Source organism: Pongo pygmaeus, chromosome 2 (genome assembly GCF_028885625.2).
Source record: "Pongo pygmaeus isolate AG05252 chromosome 2, NHGRI_mPonPyg2-v2.0_pri, whole genome shotgun sequence".
Classification (NCBI taxonomy): domain Eukaryota; kingdom Metazoa; phylum Chordata; class Mammalia; order Primates; family Hominidae; genus Pongo; species Pongo pygmaeus.
The window spans coordinates 112454457-112476908 of record NC_085930.1 but is presented as its reverse complement, the minus strand read 5'-3'; the positions used below and the strand labels follow the sequence as shown (position 1 = coordinate 112476908).

Sequence of the window (22452 nt, the reverse complement as noted above, 5' to 3'; positions counted from 1 at the left end):
AAGCAGTGGATAATGTACTGGGAGTCTTATGGATTTATGGTAGTGGGTATGAGACCCTGGTGAAATAAGGGGGTGGAGGAAGGCGAAGGTGATGGCTTACTGTTTCTTACCAAGTGAACTGCAGGATTCAGCCTCTGACTCAGACCGCTTCGAGAATTTTGTTCGTAGAAATAATTTAAGTTTATTCAAATAGTTTGATGGCAGCTAAAATTGAATTTTAGAGCTCGTTTTCTTTTCAGCGGAGTGAATTTTTCCTTCGCTCCAAAGCTGGCCAAATGGAATTCAAGCATTGCAACTTCTTTCAGTGTTTTGTCTGGAGAGAGGACTTTGAACCGAGACTTTTCGAAGTTAAGTTCCTATAGCCTGCTTCTGAATCTGCCAAGCTTGAAAGCTTTGGCAGTTGGGTGTAGTTGTTGCCTTCGTTCTCTTCCCTTTTGGAGGGAGCATTGTTTCATACTTTGTGTCTTCCAGACATCTGTGGTCTTCCCCCCTCCCCGGACCCCCACCCCTCGAGTTTGTGAGTGGTGAATGAAGAAAGACTAGGCTGCTGGTATGCAGAGGTCGGCAAAAGGAAATCGAGGAGTGGTTTTAGTGAAATGAGAGCTTTGTATCATGAATAATGGTGGCTTAGGCTAGACATCAACTTGAAGAGACGGCAGCATTTCCTTTCATAAAGTCTAGGCTAATGTTTTTCAGATCGCTAAGTTGTAGTTTGTCTGGAATTTAGGAAGCCATTTCAGTATTTGTCACTTGGTGAACGAGCATTCAATACCTTCAGATGTCTTCGTGTTGACTTGTATTCATTCTAAGAAATATTAAATACAGTCTCAAGTGTTATTTATGTTATACTGCTGGTTTATTCTCTGCTTAAATTATTGACATAAATTTCTACTTTGGAGGCTTTTCGTTTGAACTAAGGCTGTGCGGTATTTACTTTACTTTTATATTTAAATCTTTGAAAAATCTCTGCTTTAAAAAAAAGTACCCTTAAGGGTTTGAGAATGTCCTTTCACACCAGACAAAATTTGGTTAATCTGCGCCCAATATTCATTACTTTGACCTAACCTTTGTTCTGAAGGCCGTGTACAAGGACAAGGCCCTGAGATTATTGCAACAGTAACTTGAAAAACTTTCAGAAGTCTATTCTGTAGGATTAAAGGAATGCTGAGACTATTCAAGTTTGAAGTCCTGGGGGTGGGGAAAAATAAAAAACCTGTGCTAGAAAGCTTAGTATAGCATGTAACTTTAGAGTCCTGTGGAGTCCTGAGTCTCCCACAGACCAGAACAGTCATTTAAAAGTTTTCAGGAAAAACCAACTTAAAAAAAAATAAGGTGGCTAATTAAAAAAAATGAAGCATTTAACAGTGTTCAGGTTTCAGAGTATCGAAGAGGGTTTTTTAAAACTGTTATCTGATTATTTCCTTTACCAACGTGATATAGAAAAGTGTATTTCCAATATTAAAATTTATCAGACTGAGCTTACTGTTCCTGTTAATGACTGGAATAAAAATTGGCATAAATTTTATGGTATGCTTGTTTTAATAACACCACCACCAAGATAGAAAACGAGGAGGCAAGTTTCTCCAAGGGTATTTTGAAATGTGTTAGCAAAACTATTGCAGATACTCTTTTTTGTTATAGGGTGAGGTGGGGAGAGGCGCATGCTAAGTATTGTTGAAACTAGGGATGTAGAGAATTAAAAGTTTGAATATAATTATTTTGTAATTATAAGTAGCAGTGAAATTAAATTTCCTGCAATGGACTATAGAAGTATATTTAGCCAAATGAAACTTCAGTGTTATTGAAATGAAATAATACATCTATCCTGTTACAAGATTATTTTTATTTCTCTTGTGGTTTCCTAGCTGCTGATAATCAATAATTGTAGATGAGTAGGTGGTAAGTTTTAAGTTTGTACTTTGAGCTTAGTTGGAAGCATGCTTGACTGCCAACCCGGGGCACAAAGGATGAAGGCTTTTAGAACTGGACAAACTTCTAACAAAAGGTACTTGCAACTCTTGTAGTGTGTCATGTTGATTTGTGACATTGTTTTTGAAAATATGTGTTAACTTAGTTTTCTTGTAGCCCTCTTTTTATTGGAACTGTGGTATCTGTTGTTGAAACTGCTTGACTGAGAACATTTTTATACCATAAAAGTAAATAGTAAACATAGCCCAGGAGCTGCTTCTGGTTTGTCCATCGTATGTAGCCATTGCCTCCTTGTGCCCTCATTGAGAAGATACTGATTTGCAGATTCAGTTGTCCTTCTTTAACAGACTATTTATGTAATATTGCAGTTGTGATTGTGATAGGTAAGTGGGCCAATCGGTTAAAATAAATACTTCTCAGGTTTCACAAAAGGAAAATAATATGATTTGTGTTGATCTAAATGAGTAGGAGTTAACTCCTATAGTTTTTCATCACTTAAACTCAGGGGAAAGTTCTTTATTTCCTCTGTTTACTTAAGAATGCTGCTTTTGTGTTTCATGCAAGACTGAGCTTGACTCAGTTTGAAACCTAGGCTCATCTGTTGAGGCCTGAACCCTGCTGTCCTTGAAGTATGCGTATAATTTGCTTCCTCCCTAAGGAAAAGAAGCTCTTGAAAGTTAAAGTCAATCACATTAGGAACCCATTTTTAGGGTTTAGCCACTTTTTTTTTTTTTTTTTTTTTTAAACTTATGGGCATCTCTTCTGTTAAGAGACATTCCCCACTCTCAAAGTTTCCCTCAAGCCTGAAACAGCAGAGTGAGTAGTGTCGGAGCATGTTTTCATTGCATGCTTGGGTCATGTTGAGTGCCCTCCAGTGGATATAGTATAATGCTTGTGATTTTTTTTTTTAATTCCAAATAAGTTTATGTGGGATATATTTATGAATAGTTCTGATGAGGGAGAATCAACTAAGAAACCTTTGATTTCTAAAATAATTCATATCATTACTGCTAATTAAAATACAGGCTTGAGAAAATGTCTTTTCAGCCAATATTTGCAGTAGAAAAGTCGGGAGGTTTTTTAAGGTCACTTTGAATAGGCAATTCTGCTTAAATATATCATAATGATAAACCAGAATCTCAGTATAGTACTTTAGGAGGTAAAAGATCATAATGTTCAGTTATATTAATGAATTACAGCAACTGAAATTCTCAGAAAAAAATTAATGAAAATGTGAATTGTCAATTTGTCTAAAATCAGTCACAGAGTAAAACATAAGTGCTCAACTTTATTATATTAGGAAATAGATAGAAATAAAGGTAATCGAGCCAGTGTATGTGACCATAGGGTTGGTCTCATTTGTATATAGTGGTGGGCCATGATGAATTGTGTTTTGCCCTTTGAATTTTTCCTTAAAGAGCTTTCTCTAGGCTCCTATGTTAAAGTTCATGGTTTTTCTGTTAGTAATATTATTTTCTGAAAATCCATGTTTCAAATCAGAATCTAATTAGCAACAGGAATGAAGCTTGTTCTAAATTAGCTTTTGGAAGTTAAACGGTCAGCATATGGAAATTTTTCAGGGTTTAGATTTTTAAAAATTTGTTTTTCGGAATATGTTGCTGGAATGAAAACGTTAGCGTAGGGAGGGAAAATGACACTTACCAGTGATTGCTTTACTTTGCCTATGGAATTCAGTGTAATTTCGTGGAAACATTGGTATGATTTTTTGCTAAAGAAATGTATTATTGCTATATTTAGGTTTTTTTTTTTTTTAAAGGCAAGAATGCCTCAAGTGCTTTATGTGAATGATTATTTCAGGATGGATTAAATATTCCTCCATCAAGGACCATACTTGTAAATCAGTGATTTCCAAGTTGGTGCTTAGTATTTCCAGCATTTACTGTCTATAAGCTTCTGTTCTGATTTTTCAAGAGTTTTCTGAGAAATGAGAGTAGGCTTAAAAGTTCTTTGAAAAATTATGTACATACAACTTACTGAAAAAAATTGCTACTGGGGACTTAATTTGTCTCTTGAAATGGGCTACTTGCCTTCATTAATGTAGCATACTACAATTTGATGTTCAAGATATGTTACTAAGAATAAGATGGTTTTCAGAAGCCTTATATAGGATTGGTCTTACTACATTGTAGTGGGAATGGCTACTCAAATGTCTCCAGGGCCAGTTAGGTATTGGGTAAATGGGACCATGCAGACTTTTAAAAATTGAAGTGCACATGAAGCAGCTAGTCATAAGCAGCTCCAGCCACTGTGTGGGAATATAGTTTACATTGCCAGATCATCTGATTTCTTTCCCCTAAGTGGGAAATCCAGATCAATGTACATCTCTTGATTTGCAAGTGTCGGTGAACAAAATTCATATTTTAAGATGCTGTATTCAGCACAAATTAAATACACTTATTTGCTGAATACTGCCAGTTTGTCCCTCTGCGGTAGTACCATTTGAAGTACAGTGTTTTCATAATGATGATTCTGTGAAATGACTGGTTCTGTGAATGTACATAATTTAGCAGGTAACATTGTTAAATTATTAGGTTTGTATTTATTTAGGCACTTGGGAAATGCCTTGTGTCAATTGATTATAGATTAGGAACTTAAAAGCAGGATTTATATTATCAACTTATTTGTGGAGACTGGGAAACCCACATTTTTAAAGTTAGGAATTAAGATGGCCAGGTTCAAAGAAAAGGGGGAGAAGTAACTTTCTTATTACTCAACCATCTTAAATAGAGTTCTTTAAGTGTATTTTTAAGAGGTCTCAACACTTAATCTGAAGGGACCTAAAATGCTGGACAAATTCAGTGTATACAACTCATGTCAGCCCCCAATTTTACTGGTCTTTAAATCATGTCCTTTTTACCAGAAGTTTGCATTTCTAAGCTAAACTATTACTGTTAGACTAGATCCAAAACTTAAAAACAGTTTAAAATTAATTGAATATGTTTTACTTAAATTAATGGCAAATGGCTTTTTGGCCAGTTTAAGTTTATGTAGGCAGTTAAATCGATTTTGGTTAACTCTTTTGCTGCTAACAAGGTATTTCCAGAATGTGAAAAGTGGGGTGGCCGGGTGCGGTGACTCACGCCTGTAATCCCAGCACTTTGGGAGGCTGGGGAGGGCGGATCACCTGAGGTCAGGAGTTTGATACTAGCCTGGCCAACGTGGTGAATACAAAAATTAGCCAGGCATGGTGGCAGGTGCCTGTGATCCCAGCTGCTTGGAAGGCTGAAGCATGAGAATTGTTTGAACCTGGGAAGCGGAGGTTGCAGAGAGCTGAGATCACGCCACTGCACTCCAGCCAGGGCAACAGAGCGAGACTCCATCTCAAGAAAGAAAAGTGGGGTGTTTAGTCTTCAAACTCCGTGTTTAAGTGACTGGACTGAAAATGTAAATCATAGGCTGGTGTTGGTTTAAAATGCATCATCTGAAAATAGTGCTATAGTCTGCAATTATTTTTATTACGATATGATGGTGTAAAATACAAGCAGATCAGTGAACCTTTCATGAAACATTAATCCTAAAGGCGTCTCACCCCTGGTCTATCCCACAATCTCCATGAGACTTCATGGAACCACTGTAAAGTTTCTTTTGTAATATCCCAGAAGTTTCCTACCTCTGGTATCTTTTGAACTTGTTGAAAAGGCTTTTCCCCCCTTTATGATGGTTTGAAGAGTGCGAACATCTGGATGATGCTGGGATGAAACTGCTTCATAACACTTCCATTTTCTCCCCTATTTATTTCCATCTTTTAATTTTTTCACTAATATCCCCACGGTTTTACTTCTGTTTTAGTAATTCACGTGTTGCTGGACTAATACTTTCTTTTTAACTGACTTGTAACAGATATGTTAAACCGTTTAAAACTTGGGGGGTATTTTTAACCTACTTTAAGTTATTTCAAGTTAATCAGTCTACATGGCATATAAACCTTATGATTAATAAATCTTAAATGCTGGTAGCTGAGTTGGAAGCCAAAGACGTACAAAAAAGCTGAAGTGTTAGGTTTAGCGTGATAAGCTTCTCTTACTAACAGGGTTTTGTAATAGCAGAAATAGATATATGCATATATATAGCATACCTTATTGGATGTCCATATAAAAATGTGTAAGAAGTTAAATTTACTGCAGAATTTCTTGGGAGTGCACTTTGAAGATGATCTTAAGTGGTGATAGTAGTTTGCTACACTGAGGGATAGTTGTTGCAAACTGCCCCCAATTTTTCTTTACTGTGAAGTAAACTGAACAGCTTTAATAGGGATTAGGAACTGTACTCCCTCTCTCTCTTTCTTTTTTAAGTATAATTAAGTGGTTTGGGGGTAAGGGTGTAGGAAGTGAGTGTCTTTGAAGTTTTGCATGTACTAGATGAATGCCACATGTATAAGGGAGGAACAAGGGATTCTTGGAAGTATTTTTCAATCCAAGTAAATTTGGAGGCTTCCAAGTGGAGTTCATTTCCCTGTGTAGGAAAGTGCTGAGGTAGACCCTTAAATTCCTTTCTGAGCCATTGAAAGAATGCCCTCAGACTTCACTTATACTTTATAGTTCATTTAGATACAAAAGTTACAAACTGAATGCTATTTAGGAAACATAATACACTGACATAGCGCTCTTTAAATAGATTATAAATTTAGTATATCAATTTTCTGGCATTTTGCTGAATTTTATTGTTTAGTTTTCAAGCCCAACTATCTTGTTACTTTGTATATCGTAGTTGTCCTCCGTTGATCACTGTTTCCTGCTTAATTGTGCTGTCATTTTTCGTGGGTCCTGATTCAGAGTGTCAGCATTGTATTCCCCATAGAATAAGAAATAAGAGGCTAGAAAGTTTAGAGATGAGATATCTAGGAATGCCAGAAGATCAGGCGTCACCGTTGAGGCAGAGTAATTAATTATGGTTAAAATGGTGTTGCTGATAAGTGGGTGCTGGGAAATATTAAAATTTGATTTTTAGAAGAACACGTCTCATGCTTGAAGAGCGCCCTCATTGTATGCTAAAGGGCCTCAGGTTTTTCCTTATTGCCATTATGCCGCAGATTCTGTTACATTTGTCTGAAAAGATCTAAGACAGAAGGGCTGTTTAATGCCTTCCCTTTTCTCCTGAACTTCCCCTCTCCTCTCCCCCATCAGGAGCTAAGTAGGAACCCCTTCACCTTTTTACCATCGAATTTCATCAATGGTCTGTCTTTACGATGAAGGAAGTAGTACTGCATTCTGGGCAGAGGCCAATCCTGAGGCATGCCTTTTCAAGGACATTGTTACTTTAGTTACACTGGCTCTTCTGTGTTAACTCTTATCCTCCAGACTCTAATCCTGTTGCTTTTTTTGGTCTCCATCTCCCACCTTTCATCATCTGAAATCCATTCATTGTAACTTCTGGAACTCAGTCGTTAGAAAATCCTTTATATTCTCAATCTGTTGTGAATGTTCCTTTCTTTCTTACTCCAGCTGTAACCTAGCCTTCTCCCCAAGAATGCTACTTCCCTTGCAGCTCTCTCAAGTGGTGAATTTTTCCCTTCTTGCACACCTTATAACACTGAACTAGGAGGTGTGTGCACTAAATGTCTGCTTTTGTTCCTTATTGTCATTTCTTGACCTTTATTTTCCAAAACTTCAAGCTTTGACTTTCATGTGATCAAATTATACCACCCACTGCCCGTCTTTATTTCAAGCACCTGCAAACCTTCCTGGTTCACTTTATTAGCTCTTGGCTCATTGTCACATCCTTCATTCATTCACATCCTTCCTTGTTCACTTTATTAGCTCTTGGCTCATTGTCACTGTCTTTTATTTCTGTCATAATTCTTGGTGACATCAGTATCCATGTAGAGCAATACTAGTGAAGATGCGGTCTGGTAACTGTTACCTGTATGAATTAAGATAAGGAGTTATGCCAGAATATAAGTCACCTGTGTCACTAAGTTTACTGTTTAGCTTACTTTTTTTGTAGCAAGATTTTGATGAAGGACGCAGTATGTCGATTTACAGTGTGGTACAAACTTTGATGTAGAAGATGCTTCCAATATCCTGGTCTCTTAGTTCCTTGATTTCTTCTCCAGTGATCTTATTTTCTACCCTTACTCAACTACACATTGCCATTGTCATATCCTAGAATATTTTGTCTTTTATCAGTAAGTCTGCTCCCTTCCCCCAATCTCATTTCAAGCATCCCACTTTCTAGTTCCTCTAGTAAATACGTCAGCTCCAACAGCGCATCAGTCCCATTGGGACCTACAGTTTATCTATCCAAGCTTTTCCCTGTTCCTCACCCTCATTTCTATACAGCTGAAGTTTCATACTGAATTATAATCACTTTCTCGTATACACGTTTAGCAATCTTGTCCCTCCCTGGCTTCATGCCCAGTGATCTCTTGTATCTATGACCATGTCCTTTATCTTCTCCTCTGTCACTGGATGAACTGTAGTCTTCCAAGATAAGGCCACCCAGTTCATTTGTACAGCAGATTCCATCCCCTCTTGCTCTCAAGAATATTACTGTGGTATCTTTCTTGTCTTGTATCAGTGGTTTTTCCTACTCTACTGGCTCTTTCCATGAGCAAACATGGTATTATCCCATTATAAAAAAAATTTTTCTCCCTGTCTCTCCTTTCACTCACCACCTCAGTCTCTGCTTCTCTTTCCAGCAAAATAACCTTGAAAAATTGCTTTATGTACTCCCGTTTTCTTTTGAACCCCTACCAGTGACCACCACGTTATAAATTTGTAGTTGTCATCTCACTTAATCTGTTAGTAGTATTTGGCACCATTGCTACAGTTGCTTGAAATGCCTTTTCATTGGTTTCCAGGCCACCATGTCTGTTAGCAGGTTTTCCTCTTACTTCACTAGCATTTCCTTCTTTGTTTTTTCTGTTATCTTTCTGACCTCTGTTGGAGTGGCTGAAGGTTTAGTCCTTGAATCTCTCCTTTTTTGTTGTGCGTATTTACTCCAGTATCATAGCTTTATACAGATGGTATTTACATCTATTTGCTAATGATCTCCAAATTGATATCCTTAAACTGGTATCCAGCTATTTTTTGGTCAGCATTTTGGATGTCTAAGAAGCTTCTCAAACTTAATATATCTAAAACTGACCTCCCGGTTTTCCCCAAAGCTGCATCTTAGTCTTTTCCAAAATACAATTCTGTCTTTCCTGTTACCTAGCTTAAAACCTTGCAGTTCTTGACTCATCTTTCTCTCATACCACGTATCTAAATTCTCTCTGCAAACCTTGTCTGTTCTCCCTTCAAAATAAAGTCATGTGTCATTTTATGATGGGGATACATTCTGAGAAATGCGTCATTAGGAGATAATCATGGTTGTGTGAACATCAGAGTATACATAGACAAACCTAGATGGTATAGCCTACTACACATCTAGGCTATATGGTGTGGCCAATTACTATAATGAATACTGTAGGTAATTGTAACATAAAGGTAGGTATTTTTATCTAAACATATTGAAACATAGAAAAAGCACAGTAAAAATATGGTATCAAAAATAAAAAGTGGTACAACTGTATAAGGCATTTGTGATGAATGGAGCTTGCAGGATGTGTTGCTCTGGGTGAGTCAGCGAGTGACGAGTGAGGGAATGTGAAAGACCTAGGACATTACTGTACACTACTGTAGACTTTATAAACACTGTACACTTGGGCTACACTACATTTTTGTAAGGTTTTAAAAGACTTTTTTCAATAATAAACATTAAATTACTGTCACTTTTTTACTTTATGAATTCTTAATTTTTTAAACGTTTTGACTCTTGTAATAACACGTAGCTTAAAACAACATTGTACAGCTGTACAAAAAATTTTCTTTATATCTTTATAAGCTTTTTTATATTTTTAAAATTACTTTTTACCTTTTAGCTTTTTTGTTAAAAAACTAAGACGTGGGCCAGGCGCGGTGGCTCATGCCTGTAATCCCAGCACTTTGGGAGGCTGAGGCGGGCGGATCACGAGGTCAGGAGATAAGAGACCATCCTGGCTAACACGGTGAAACCCTGTCTCTACTAAAAATACAAAAAATCAGCCGGGCGTGGTGGCGGGCACCTGTAGTCAGAGCTACTCAGGAGGCTGAGGGAGAAATGGTGTGAACCCAGCAGACGGAGTTTGCAGTGAGCCAAGATAGCGCCACTGCACTCCAGTCTGGGTGACAGAGCGAAACTCTGTCTCAAAACAAACAAAAAACTAAGACATGAACACATTAGCCTAGGCCTACAGAGGGTCAGGATCATCAGTATCACTGTATTTCATCTCCACATCTTGTCCTTCTGGAATGTCTTCAGAGGCAGTAAACATAAATGGAGCTGCCACCTCCTGTGATAACAGTGCCTTCTGGAATACCTCTTGAAGGACCTACCTGTGGCTGTTTTATAGTTAACTTTTTTTTTTTTAAAGAAGTAACAGAAGGAGTGCACTCTAATGATAAAAAGTATAGTAAGTACATAAACCTGTAACAATCATTATCATTATCAAGTATCGTGTACTGGATATAACTGTATATGCTATACTTTTTTTTTTTGAGATGGCATCTCACTCCGTCAGCCAGGCTGGAGTGCAGTGGCTCAGTCATAGCTCACTGTAACCTCCGACTCCTGGGCTCAAGTGATTCTCCTACCTCAGCCTCCCGAATAGCTGGGACTACACCAGGCACCCCACTGTGCCTGGCTAATTAAAAAGATTTTTTTGTAGAGACAGGGTCTCACTCTGTTGCCAGGGCTGGCCTTGAATTCCTGGCATCAAGTAATCCTCCCACTTTGGCCTCTCAAAGTGCTAGGATTACAGGTAAGAGCCACCATGTCTGTCCCACTGTACTTGTATACAACTGAAGCACAGTAAACCTACTGTGGGTTCGTTTACACCAGCATCACCACAAACACCTTGAGTAGAGCATTGTGCTGCGATGTTACGATGGCTACAACATCACTAGGTGATAGGAATTTTTCAGCTCCATTATAATCTTATGAGACCACTGTCGCATGTGCAGTTCATCATCAACTGAAATGTCGTTATGTGATGCATGTCTGCATATCCAAAAATATTAATCATTTCTCACTGAAGCCATGCCATGCCATGCCATCTTTTGCCTGTATTATTATTATTCAGCTTTTATTTTAGATTCAGGGTGTACATGTGCAGGTTTGTTAGAAGAGTATATTGTATGATGCTGAAGTTTGGGATACAGTTGAACCAGTCACCCAGGTAGTGAGCATAGTACTCAATAGATAACTTTCTACCATTACTCCTCCTTCCCTCCCTGTTCTTGTCTCTGTCTAGTGTATCTTTATGTCCATGTGTACCAAATGTTTAGCTCATTCTTGTAAGTGAGAACATGTGGCATTTGATTTTCTGTTTCTGTGTTAATTTGCTTACAATAAATAGTCTCCAGCTGCATCCACATTGCTACAGGGGACATGATTTTGTTCTTTTTTGTAGGCTGCATCATATTCCATGGTGTATAGGTACCACATTTTCTTTATCCAGTCTACCATTCATGGGCATTTGGGTTGATTCTATCTTTGCTATTATGGATGGCTTTTGCCTATATTATTGGAAAGGCCTTCTAACGGGTGTCCCTGCTTACACCTTTTTCCCCCTTAAATGTGTTTTCAGCATGGTAGCCAGAGTAACCCTTTTTATAACGATAAATCATGTAACTTTTTTGTTCAGAAACTTCCAGGGCTTACCATTTCATTCAGTAAAAGCTCAAGCTCCTGTATAGTCAGACCATATCCTTCATCACCTGTTACTTTTCTCCTCTCACTCTTCGGCCTTTTTGTTTTTCCTCAAACTGATGAAGCCTTCATGGCTGATGTCAGATATTTTGCCCATTGAGATCTTCCTTGTTGACTCAGTTGCACTTGGTCATATTATTTTCATTTATTTGGGGTATCTAATCATAATCTGAAAGTTGGCTGCTTATTTTTCGCCCTTTGAGGGTCCTTGCCCTGTTTTTGTATCCCTGATAGCCGGACAGTATCTGGAACTTACAGGTGTTCAGTAAAGTTTTGTTGAATGAATATTCTGGAATCACCCAACCTTTTTTTTCCCTCCACTTATTTTTCTTCTCCCTTTCACAGCCTGAAAGATGTCCTATGTATATGGTTCCACTTATCACTCTCCTCTCAGTTTGTGATATACTGTTCCATTATATTACTATTATTAATACCAATTCCAATGAACTTGCTCTTGCTGACTTCACCACTGGACCTACATGTTGGCCAAATGGATACTTTATAATTTTAGTCTTGATGGACCCCTGCCTTTGGCACATTTCTTACCTCTAGCACAGCACTGTCCAGTAATCCACACTTTCTGAGACAGTGGAAATGTTCAGTATCTGTGCTGTTCAGTTGGTAGCAACCAGCTACATGTGCCTATTAAACATTTGAAATGTGGCTGTGTGACTAGTGGCAATTGTGTTGGAGAGTACAGTTTTAGAAACTGCTGTTTTTCTTACATGGCACTAAATTTAGTATTACAATCTAATTGTGCAAGCCAGATAGGTAGGAGTCATCTTTATTCCTGTTATTTAATTTTTCTCATCTACTATATCCAGTTCATCACATCAAGAGCCTGTTGTTTCTACCTCCTAAATATTTCTTTAGTCTAACTACTACTTGTCCCTAGTGCCACCACCATCTGTCAGCTGGAAGATTGCTATAGCTGCCTTACAGGTTTCCCTTCTTTCCTGTTCCCTTCTAGTTTTTTGAATTATAGTCAGCACGAGCTTTTAAAAACTCAAATAAGATTGTGTTATTCACCTGCTTAAAACCTTTCATGACTTTCAGTGTCACGTAGAATAGAAAACACTTTTCTTACCAAAGGCTGGAGAGCTCTACGTGATCTGGCTATTTTTAACGTTTCATTGCACTCACCTTTTTCCTCTATAATCAAACTACTCTGATCTCAAGGGTTAGTTCTTGAAAGATGATCATGTTCTTTAATGACTTTAGGTTTTTGTGTGTTATTTTCTATTTCTGGGATGTTTCTTCTCTGTTCCTTACATGCTGGCCCTTTTGCATCCTTCTTCAGGTCTCAGCTTACATGTTATCTTCAAGAAGCCTTTGACCACTCTAAGTGGGACCTTCCTTCCACTTCTGCTGTGTAATCCCACTCCCTTCTCCCACTTGTTAATTAGTTACATACTTTTTTGTAATTGTTTATTTGGTTGCTGTCTCCCTCTCAAGAATGCAGGGACCATGTCTGCATTCTGCAGTAATCACTACTGCACACCCAGAATCTATTACAGATCCCGGCATGTAGCTGATGCATAAATATTTGTTGAATGAAAGGCTGTACATTGTATTTATGCTATTGGTATTGCTATGACCTGAAACTAAAAGGAGTTGTGGGAAAGATTTCTTATGGAACAAAAATATCCCTTTTGATTAATACCACAGTCTAGTAAATTGAGAAAACAAAAAAAATATATACCAGTGGAGCATTCATATATAGTTTGAGATTATGAGTCATTTGTTGGTGTGTTTTTGGACTCACAGTGGAACAAAGATGAGGGAATATTCCTTAAAGCTCTGTATTGAAATAACGAAAAGCAGTCACATTTTAATAATAGAAGCTTCCTAGCTTACTCTTTCTGTAATCTTCTTTTCCTAAATGTAAGAGAGCCTCATAATTATGAGGCTTATTACTGGAGTAAGGCTGTCAAAGGCAGCAAAATGCCTTTCTGTTTGGAAGAATAACGTAAACTTGACATGTATGGTGGGGGACAGAAGGTTTCAGAAGTTTAAGAATCTGTGTTGTCTTAACGAATAGATGCTTCTCAAGGAGCTTATGCTAGTGGTTACTCTGTCCAGTCAGAGTTTTTTCTTCTTTAACTTGGGTTCATTTCCTGATGGCACACATGAAGTTTGGATCATATGGTTTGACTTTAGCTATAATCCTTAGCTATGGGGAGCAGCATCAGCAACCTGTGACACATAAATTAAAAATACAATGCCAGGGCCCTTCCCCAGCCCTTCTGATAGAGAACCTCTTGGTCATCTGTATTTTTAGATGTTCCAGGTTAGTCTGATTAACACCCTTGGTTAAGAACCATTGGGAGGATCTGGTTGCCAGTTTAAGGGGACCTTCAAGCCTGTAGGTCTTCATAGTTTAAAAAAAAAAAAAGATTTTAAAAATCATGCGTATGTTGTGGCTGAATTCTGGTTTAGCACATACTGCTTTTAATGGCCTGAAATGTTTTTCCCAAATAAATTGTCTTGTTATAGCTTTCATGTGTGATTTGGTCCAGCTTCTTGTTTTGAAGATACTTACGGGGGGAAAAAAAAAAAAACTTCTTAGTAACATATTAACCCACTTAAAAACCCTTTCTATTACAGGTCTTCACATTTAGGCTTAATGTGCTTAATTCAAATGTAAAAATACACCTGCCTTTGTTCTCAGTGAAAGTATGTAATAAATAAATGAGGGGTTGGCAAACTACTGCCCACCATCTGTTTTTTTTAATGGCCTATGAACTAAGAATCGTTTTTAGATAGCTTAAAAAAAAAAAAATCAAAAGGATAACATTTTGTGACGTGAAAATTATTTGAAATTCAAATTTCCATTTCTGTGAATGAAGTTTTAATGGAACACAGCCATCCATGCTCATAAGTGTGCATATTCTCTGGCTGCTTTCACTGCAATAGCAGAGTTGAGTAGTTGTGACAAAGAGTTTATGGCCCACAAAACCTAAAATATTTACTTTCTGATGCTTTACAGAAAAGGTTTCCTGAACCTTATTCTAGCTATACACGTTCATAAATGAATCTTTCGTGGTTCTGAAGGCATTTAAGAATCTCTTGGGTTATAAATTGGCCCGGCGCGGTGGCTTACACCTGTAATCCCAGCACTTTGGGAAGCCGAGGCTGGTGGATCACGAGGGCAGGAGTTCAAGATCAGCCTAGCCAAGATGGTGAAACCCTGTCTCCATTAAAAAAACAAAAAAAGTTAGCTGGGCTTGGTGGTGGGCAGTAATCCCAGCTACTCGGGAGGCTGAGGCAGAGAATTGCTTAAACCCGGGAGGCGGAGGATGCAGTGAGCCAAGATCGCACGCCACTGCACTCCAGCCTGGGTGACAGAGTGAAACTCCATCTCAAAAAAAAAAAAAAAATCTCTTAGGTTATAAATAATTGTTGTTAGCTCTCCAAGCCTCCATATTACATTTTGTTTGTTCTCCTGTTCACTTTTTGAGCATTTTATTTTTTATTAGCACATTCAGTTCATCAGGTACTTAAGAGCTTAATATATGCCGAAGCATATATTAAGTGAGAAACTGTTTCTAAATATACTCTCTCAGCTCTCACAGAGTTCACTTCATTGGGCTCTTTAAAATTTCTTTTTTTAAAAGGTCAGCATGCTGGTATAGTGGGGAAGGGAAACTCTTACAACACGTCGAGTAGAGGAAGGTTATCATTATGGGATATAATTTGGAAGTCATTGAGTACCTGCCATTAATTCTGCCTGTAGTCTGAACGTAGAGATTAACATCTAGAAACTTTTTTGAAATAAAATCTTCAATTTCTTTGGCATATTTAGTACTGTCTAGCTAGGCATATAGTCAAAGTATGGTGTATATTTCAAGTATTAAAAGTTTTTTTGGGCTATTGCAACTGTTGAAAGGATATAGTTCTTTACTATTACGTGTGATACCTTTATATAAAATTGGCTAACCCCTGTCTTTCATTTATCTGCAACACTGACTGTTACCAGTTGTCTCTAACTTTGGTATGGGGGTGGCAAATATGATTAGATTGAAAGGGTACATGACTGAGCCACAAGCAGACCTGGATTTGAATTTTAACTGAACGGTTTATTAGCTATTCTTACATTAATACTGCTAATCAGTTTTCTTGTGATATGAGGAATGATGTCTTCTTTATGAGGTTGCTAGGAAGATTCAGTGAGATAACATACTAGGCTCAGAACTGAAGTTGCTAGGAATTTAATTATGCTACCTTGTTAAGTATGTCAAAGGCAGAATTCAGTGTTTAGCTGATACCACAAGGCAGTATCCTAAAATTATGCTGTAAAAGATATAAAGATGCTGTAAGTGACTCAGAAACCTAGTGACTTTGTAATGCAGTTGATTCTTAGAATACTGTCACTTTAACAGAATAGGAGCTAGGAATGAAGAAATAGTTATTAAATTACTAAAATAGAAAATTTATTGATACATGTAAAGTGACATTTGCTTAAATATTGAAAAATTTGCAGTACTATTTCCTTGCTTTAGAAAACATTGGTTACCACTTTTTTTATTTGTAGCAGTTTGTTTTTGCCTTGAGGCAAGATGGTTGACTGAGTAGTTGCCACATTTCTTTTGTACAAAGTCCATTTCATAGGCCACCTAGCTTTTATGCTTAGAAACATTTCCTTAACGTTATATTTCAGTATTTGGCTAACCTATATAGGGTTAAATTATATAGGCTAACTTCTCGGACAAATGTTTCTAATAATTTATGTATTTGGTTCTGCAAATGTATGCAAAAATATATGTAAAAAGATATACAGATGCCTTGCATACTTGATATATGTTAAATTTTTTTTAATGTAGACCTTTTTCATTCTCTTTAATGACTATATGGTATTCCACCACCCCTCGCTCACCTGGACAACCACAGTAACCTCCTAAATGGTGTTTCTATTTTGCTATTGCCCCTTATTGTCTTTTTTCCCCTTTATAGCTGTTGGAGTGAATTTTAGAAAGCCTAAATCATACATCACATTGCTTCATTGGCATCCCAGTACACTTTGGATTTTTACATCCTTACTGATCTGATTCTCATCTCTGTCTCTTCATGGTTCTCTGCCTTCTAGTTACACTGGTGACCTTTCAATACGTTTACCACTTTAAGCTCATTCCTTCCTTTTCACTCTTTCTCTGCCTGGAGTGTTCTGCCCCATCTTTGTGTGGCCAGCTGCTCCTCTGATGAAATGTCTTCCTCACAGGCCTTCGCTGACCACCCACTAGAGTAGCACACCTTCTACCTCATAAACTTGTTTATTAGTATTTCTTACTCTAAATTTTCTTTTTTTTTTTTAAATTGCTTAATTCCCTTACAGTAGAATATAAGCTTCACTGTATGTATGATCTTGACTCTCTTACTCATTGTTATTGTAATACTAATAAAGGGTGTTTAAAATTTCAGTGGGTGAATATATATTCCATTTAATGGATAAATAATTTTTTATTCAGTCTCCTGTTGATGGACATTTGAATAATTTCCATCTTTTTCTCTATGAATGCCTCCTTGGCATGCTTCTGACAGTATTGCCACAGAATACATTTCTGTTATAAAAATTGAATTTTTAAGTCAAAGGGTAAGTTACACTTAAATTTAATGGATAGTGGCAGCTGACTATCAAAAGTTTCTGCTAGTTTCACCATATCCTTATTAGCAGTAGATATTATCAATCTTTTCAATCTTTGCCAGTCTGATAAGCAAAAAGTAAATGGGTTTAAACATCCTTTGTATATATTCATTGCTCACTTTATGTTTTTCCTTTGAAATGTTATTTCTTGCTCTTTCCCTGCAGTATGATTCTTTCTTTTTTTTGACTTGTTCCCAGTTTTTTGTGTACTATGGATATTAGCCTTTAATTATGTTACGCATGTTCTAGCATGTTATTTTTTGAATTACTTCAAATGTGATTTGTTGCTCAGATTTTTAAAACTACATACACAAATTATCTCATGTTTCCCTTTTTGGTTTCAATTTCAACTCATGCTTAATCAGTTCATCGATTGGGCATGGTTTTATTCTTAATATATACCTGTATTTTATCTCATTGTTTTATTTTTTACATGTAAATATTTGGTGAATATAGGTTTAATTTTAATGTAAAATAAGGATGAAAAAATGATAGTTGGAATTACAAGCCCATTTCTCCTAATACTTTTAATCAAGTAATCCACTAATTGAAATATTACCTTCTTCATTTATGAAATTGCCACATTATATCTGGGTGTTTTTCTGCCTACTACAGTCTCTTACCCATTTCTTTCCTAATAATACAATACTTGAATTGCTGTGGTTGTTGATTTATAATGCTATCTTAATGATAACATTATAAATGTGATGGAACTGGTTCCTCCTTATAGTTCTTCTGAAATCAAGAACAACACATATCTTCCCATTTACTCTCGTATGTATCTCATTTTACTGTTATGAATGAAATCTGTCCTATTTGTGTATAGGAAAATAGTTTTTGTATATAATTGTGATATGGCCAGTTTTATTAAAAATTTGGTTAAACTAAGAGTTGTTTTCTGTTCAGCCTTATCATACTATAAAATCCACATAAAATGGGTATAAAAGTGTCTCAGGACACTGGGCTCAGATGATTCTCCCACCTCAGCCTCCCAAGTAGCTGGGACTACAGGGGCATATGTCACCACATCCAGCCAATTTTTAAATAAGTTTTAAAAATAGTATTTTTAGTAGAGACAGGGTTTCACCATGTTGCCCAGGCTGGTCTTGAACTCCTGGACTCAAGCAATCCACCTGCCTTGGCCTCCCAAAGTGTTGGGATTACAGGTGTGAGCCACCACACCTGGCCGAATTGCAGCCATATTTAATACTTTTTTCCATCCTATTCCCTTTGCTGCTCCCAGGCCTGCTGTATTGATAGCCCGCTATTAAGAAGCTAGTGTATATTCTTTGCATACTTTTACCTCATAAACTATATGAAGCATTGTTTTGTTTTTTAACTTAATTGTTATAAAATTATATTTTGGAAATTTAGTATATTCTGTGAAAATTATTTAGAAAATGTGCCTGTGAGATAAAGCCTATTCAGGATGTATCTTAAAGGAGATAGCTGTGCTTTAACATATCAGTCTTTTTGGCTGCTTATGTTAATATAAGTTGGAGAAAAACAGTCGGCTTTTTGTGATAATTTGTTCTTGGAGATGGAGTAAAAGATTGTTAAAAACATTGTCTTTTTTTTCCCCTGAAGTACCAGTACTATTTATTTTAGGATTATGTTACTGATCAAAGATGCTGTGTGGAGTTACTCATTGGTGAGACTAACAATAAATCACACATGCAAAGGATGTTACCATAATCTAATTATTTTAAACAGTAAAATTATATTCTAAGACATCCAGTTGGCCTATATGTTCTATATCAGTGACTATCAAGGGGCTTTTTATGTATACTGTATACATGTACTGCACAAAAATATAAAAGGATGACATCAAAAATCTGGCAAGCCAAAAGGCTACATTACATGTAGCAAATAAATAAGCTTATGAACTTATTGGAATTTAAAACCTTGTAGGATGGGTGGGTGATGGTATGTATGTTAGATGTGTGGAAGTATCTATTAAAAGTTGTGTCAGATAACAGCTGATGCTGACAAACCCTTGGTAAGATGGCAGCTTGTTCAATATGTTCTGTGAAAATTATCTCAGTTTATGATCTGTCAGTATTTTGCAGCTATGCATGAAAGGACTTAAAATTCTTACCCTTAAACTCAGTAACACTGTTTCTAGAACTTCTGGTGATATGGGAAATTAAGAGAATTATTTATATGCAAAGGTGTTTGTTGCAGCATTGTTGGAATAATAGACAAAATGGGGAAGAACAAGCTCAGAATGGAGGAGGTAGCTTATAGTATAGACATACGATACAATCCAGATGATAATATTTTATAAGAGTCTTCACAAGGAATTTTATATTTTTATTTTTTTAAATACATAGCAGTGAGTTTAATATCATACCAAATATACCAAAATGTCATCATTTACTGTGTGGTGGACTCATATGATGGAGATGATAAATAAAAATATTAATTTATTTGAGGCATATATTACTTTATGGCTGAGGAAGGAAGACAGTTATGAAGAACAGCTCATTCTGGAAACATACTAATTTTTCCCAGCCATAAAGAGATTTCCTATTTCTTTTTTTTTTTTTTTTCCATTTACCTTCTGTTTCCTACCTGAGAAGATTTCATACTTCTAATAGCCATTTGTGTACCTATTTAAAGACAGTACCAAAGGCATACATTTTAGTGTTTGGAGGACCAAGGGTCGTTTGATGTTTGATGCTTATTGACTATTCTAGGATGACAAGACACCTCGAGAACACACACACACACACACACACACACACACACACACACACACACGAAGAAAGCTGTGAAGGAAGAAAGCAGAAAAGAACCTGGAGTGAGTTGTAACTTAAAATGTTAGTGTTGCGCGCGCACACACACACACACACACACACACACACACACACACACACACACACACACACACACACACGAAGAAAGCTGTGAAGGAAGAAAGCAGAAAAGAACCTGGAGTGAGTTGTAACTTAAAATGTTAGTGTTGCATGAAATCAGTGTTAAAGCAGGAAGATTTGAGGAAACTGCATACATTTTCTAGATGGCAAAGTATTACTGGTGACAGTTAATGAAAATGCATATGCATGTGTTTTTAGATTTACAAATTTTACCAAGAACTTTTTAAAAATCCCTGAAGGTATTTCAAAAGTTTATCATGTTTATGAAATAGAGTAGCACTTTCTAACTTTAAAACGGGGAATAATTCTTTGGATCTTGATTATTGGAAAAGTGAATTATGAATTGCTAGTATAAAACTGTGGTTTTAAAATATGTCTGCTTTATATTTTTATGTAGCAGATTTACTCCTAGTTAATAATACTCAAACTTCGTGAAAACTAAGGTAATTAAGATAATTCTGTCCTGATGGGAAGAGGAAAAATAACTTTAGTGTGAAATCTATTATATATTAGTTGTGGCAAGATTTCTCCCATTGACTTTGACCGGAAACATTTATAGGGTTAAAATGGGAAATAGCATGGTGAATTTTGAAGTATCCTTTATAAATTATGTAGTTGGAAAGAGTATTATGTTCATATTGCCAAAAAAAGATGCATGGATGCATTAGACTGGATGGAAAATACATGAGAAGTTGGCTAGCCCCGTTTTTGTCAAAACATCACTTGGTGGTGATAAAGCTGTCAGAAAACACAGCATTCTAATGTAGTCTGTAGTTTAATGATAATCTGTGTCTTGAAACATTTAGCGTAGTACTTACACAAACCTAGATGGCATAGTGTACTGCATGCCTAGCCTATATGGTATAGCCTGTTGCTCCTAGGGTGTAAAGCTGTATAGCATGTTACTATAGGCAGTTGAAACAGTGGTATTTATCCTTTTTTTTTTTTTTTTTTAATTCTTTTAAGAGACAGGGTCTTGCTCTGTTGCCCAGGCTGGATGCATTGGTGTGATCATAGCTCACTATAACCTTGAACTCCTAAGTGATCCTCCTTGCCTCAGTCTCCCCAGTGGCTAGGACTACAGGCACATACTACCACACCTGGCTAATTTTTAAAATTTTTTTGTAGAGATGGAGTTTCGCTGTGTTGTCCAGGCTGGTCTTGGAACTCTTGTGCTGCAGCAATCCACCCGTCTCCCGAAGTGTTAGAATTACAAGCCACTTCGCCTGGCTTGTTTACTTAAACAGAAAAGATCCAGTAAAAATACAGAATTAAAATCTTGTGGGGCCACTGTAGCATATGTAGTCCATCTTGACTGAAATGTCATTATGTAGTGCATGATTCTACTTCATAATTTTTAAGCACTCTTCTCTCTTGATTGGTACTTAGTGGATTTTATCATTTTTGTTTCTTCATAATTCTTTCTGAAATGTCTACTGGTTGGACCTTTGATCTCCTGAATTGATCGTGATTTCTTCTGTTGTATTTTTTGTCTTTGTCATTTTTTTGTACTCTAGGAAGTTCTCTCAATTTTAGTTTCTATTCAACTTTTTGTTTTTATTTATTCTCTCCAGTCTTTATGGAGCTACTAAATTGAAGTGTTCTGTTTCTCTCTCCACCCTACCCCTAGTTTTAAGTTTTATCTCGGTTTCTATGGAGTCAGTTTTTTTGTTGCTTTAAAAAATTTTTCCTGAAGTGATTGGTAAATTTTGGCTAATTGGGAGCACTAGAATTGGGCCCTTAATGGTTGGCAGGGTGTGGTGGAGGAGAGCCAGCCCTTAGTCTGAAGGCTCAGGCCAGAAAAAGAAAGGGGAAGGCTTTCCTTTTCCTTTCTGGAGCAGGGTTCTGCCCTAGTTCTTGCTTGGCAGTCTATTTGATTTCTTCAGCAGTTAATGCTCAGTTTTTTGGCATATTTGGATCTGCCTCCAGAGCAGGTACAAGGTGAGTCTATGCTGTTACCTAATTAGATCCCCATTTCTACCCTTCGTTTTTACTTCTCTATCTGCTGATAGGTTTTTACCCTCCTTCACCTCATAGGGTTGCGGTGAAGAGCAAGATGAATTTTTATTTATGTTGCATAAATTTTAAAAGCTAAAAAAATATATGTAATGTTGGGAAGTCCCACTGTACAAATGGCTATTGTAAATTTGGAACATGAACTTGCTTTTTTCCATTATAAAAATGAAATCATTATAAATTGCGGTCAAGTTACTAGGTCAGCCCACACAGAGTTTACCCAGTAATATGCGTAAA

At 36.8% G+C, this 22452-nt stretch overlaps 1 protein-coding gene across 7 annotated transcripts in view; it reads left to right on the top strand.

Annotated features, from left to right (window-relative positions):
• CTNNB1 (catenin beta 1) overlaps window positions 1-22452 on the top strand; it is a 41363-nt gene that overhangs the window by 1173 nt on the left and 17738 nt on the right. For 3 of the 7 annotated variants that reach the window (XM_063661262.1, XM_063661260.1, XM_063661258.1), the window contains exon 1: window positions 119-22140. The exons of the other annotated variants lie outside the window; for them this stretch is intronic. The gene's annotated coding sequence lies outside the window, so the exon portion shown is untranslated. Of the gene's footprint in view, window positions 1-118; window positions 22141-22452 lie in introns of those variants that run through there. 7 annotated transcript variants of the gene reach the window in all.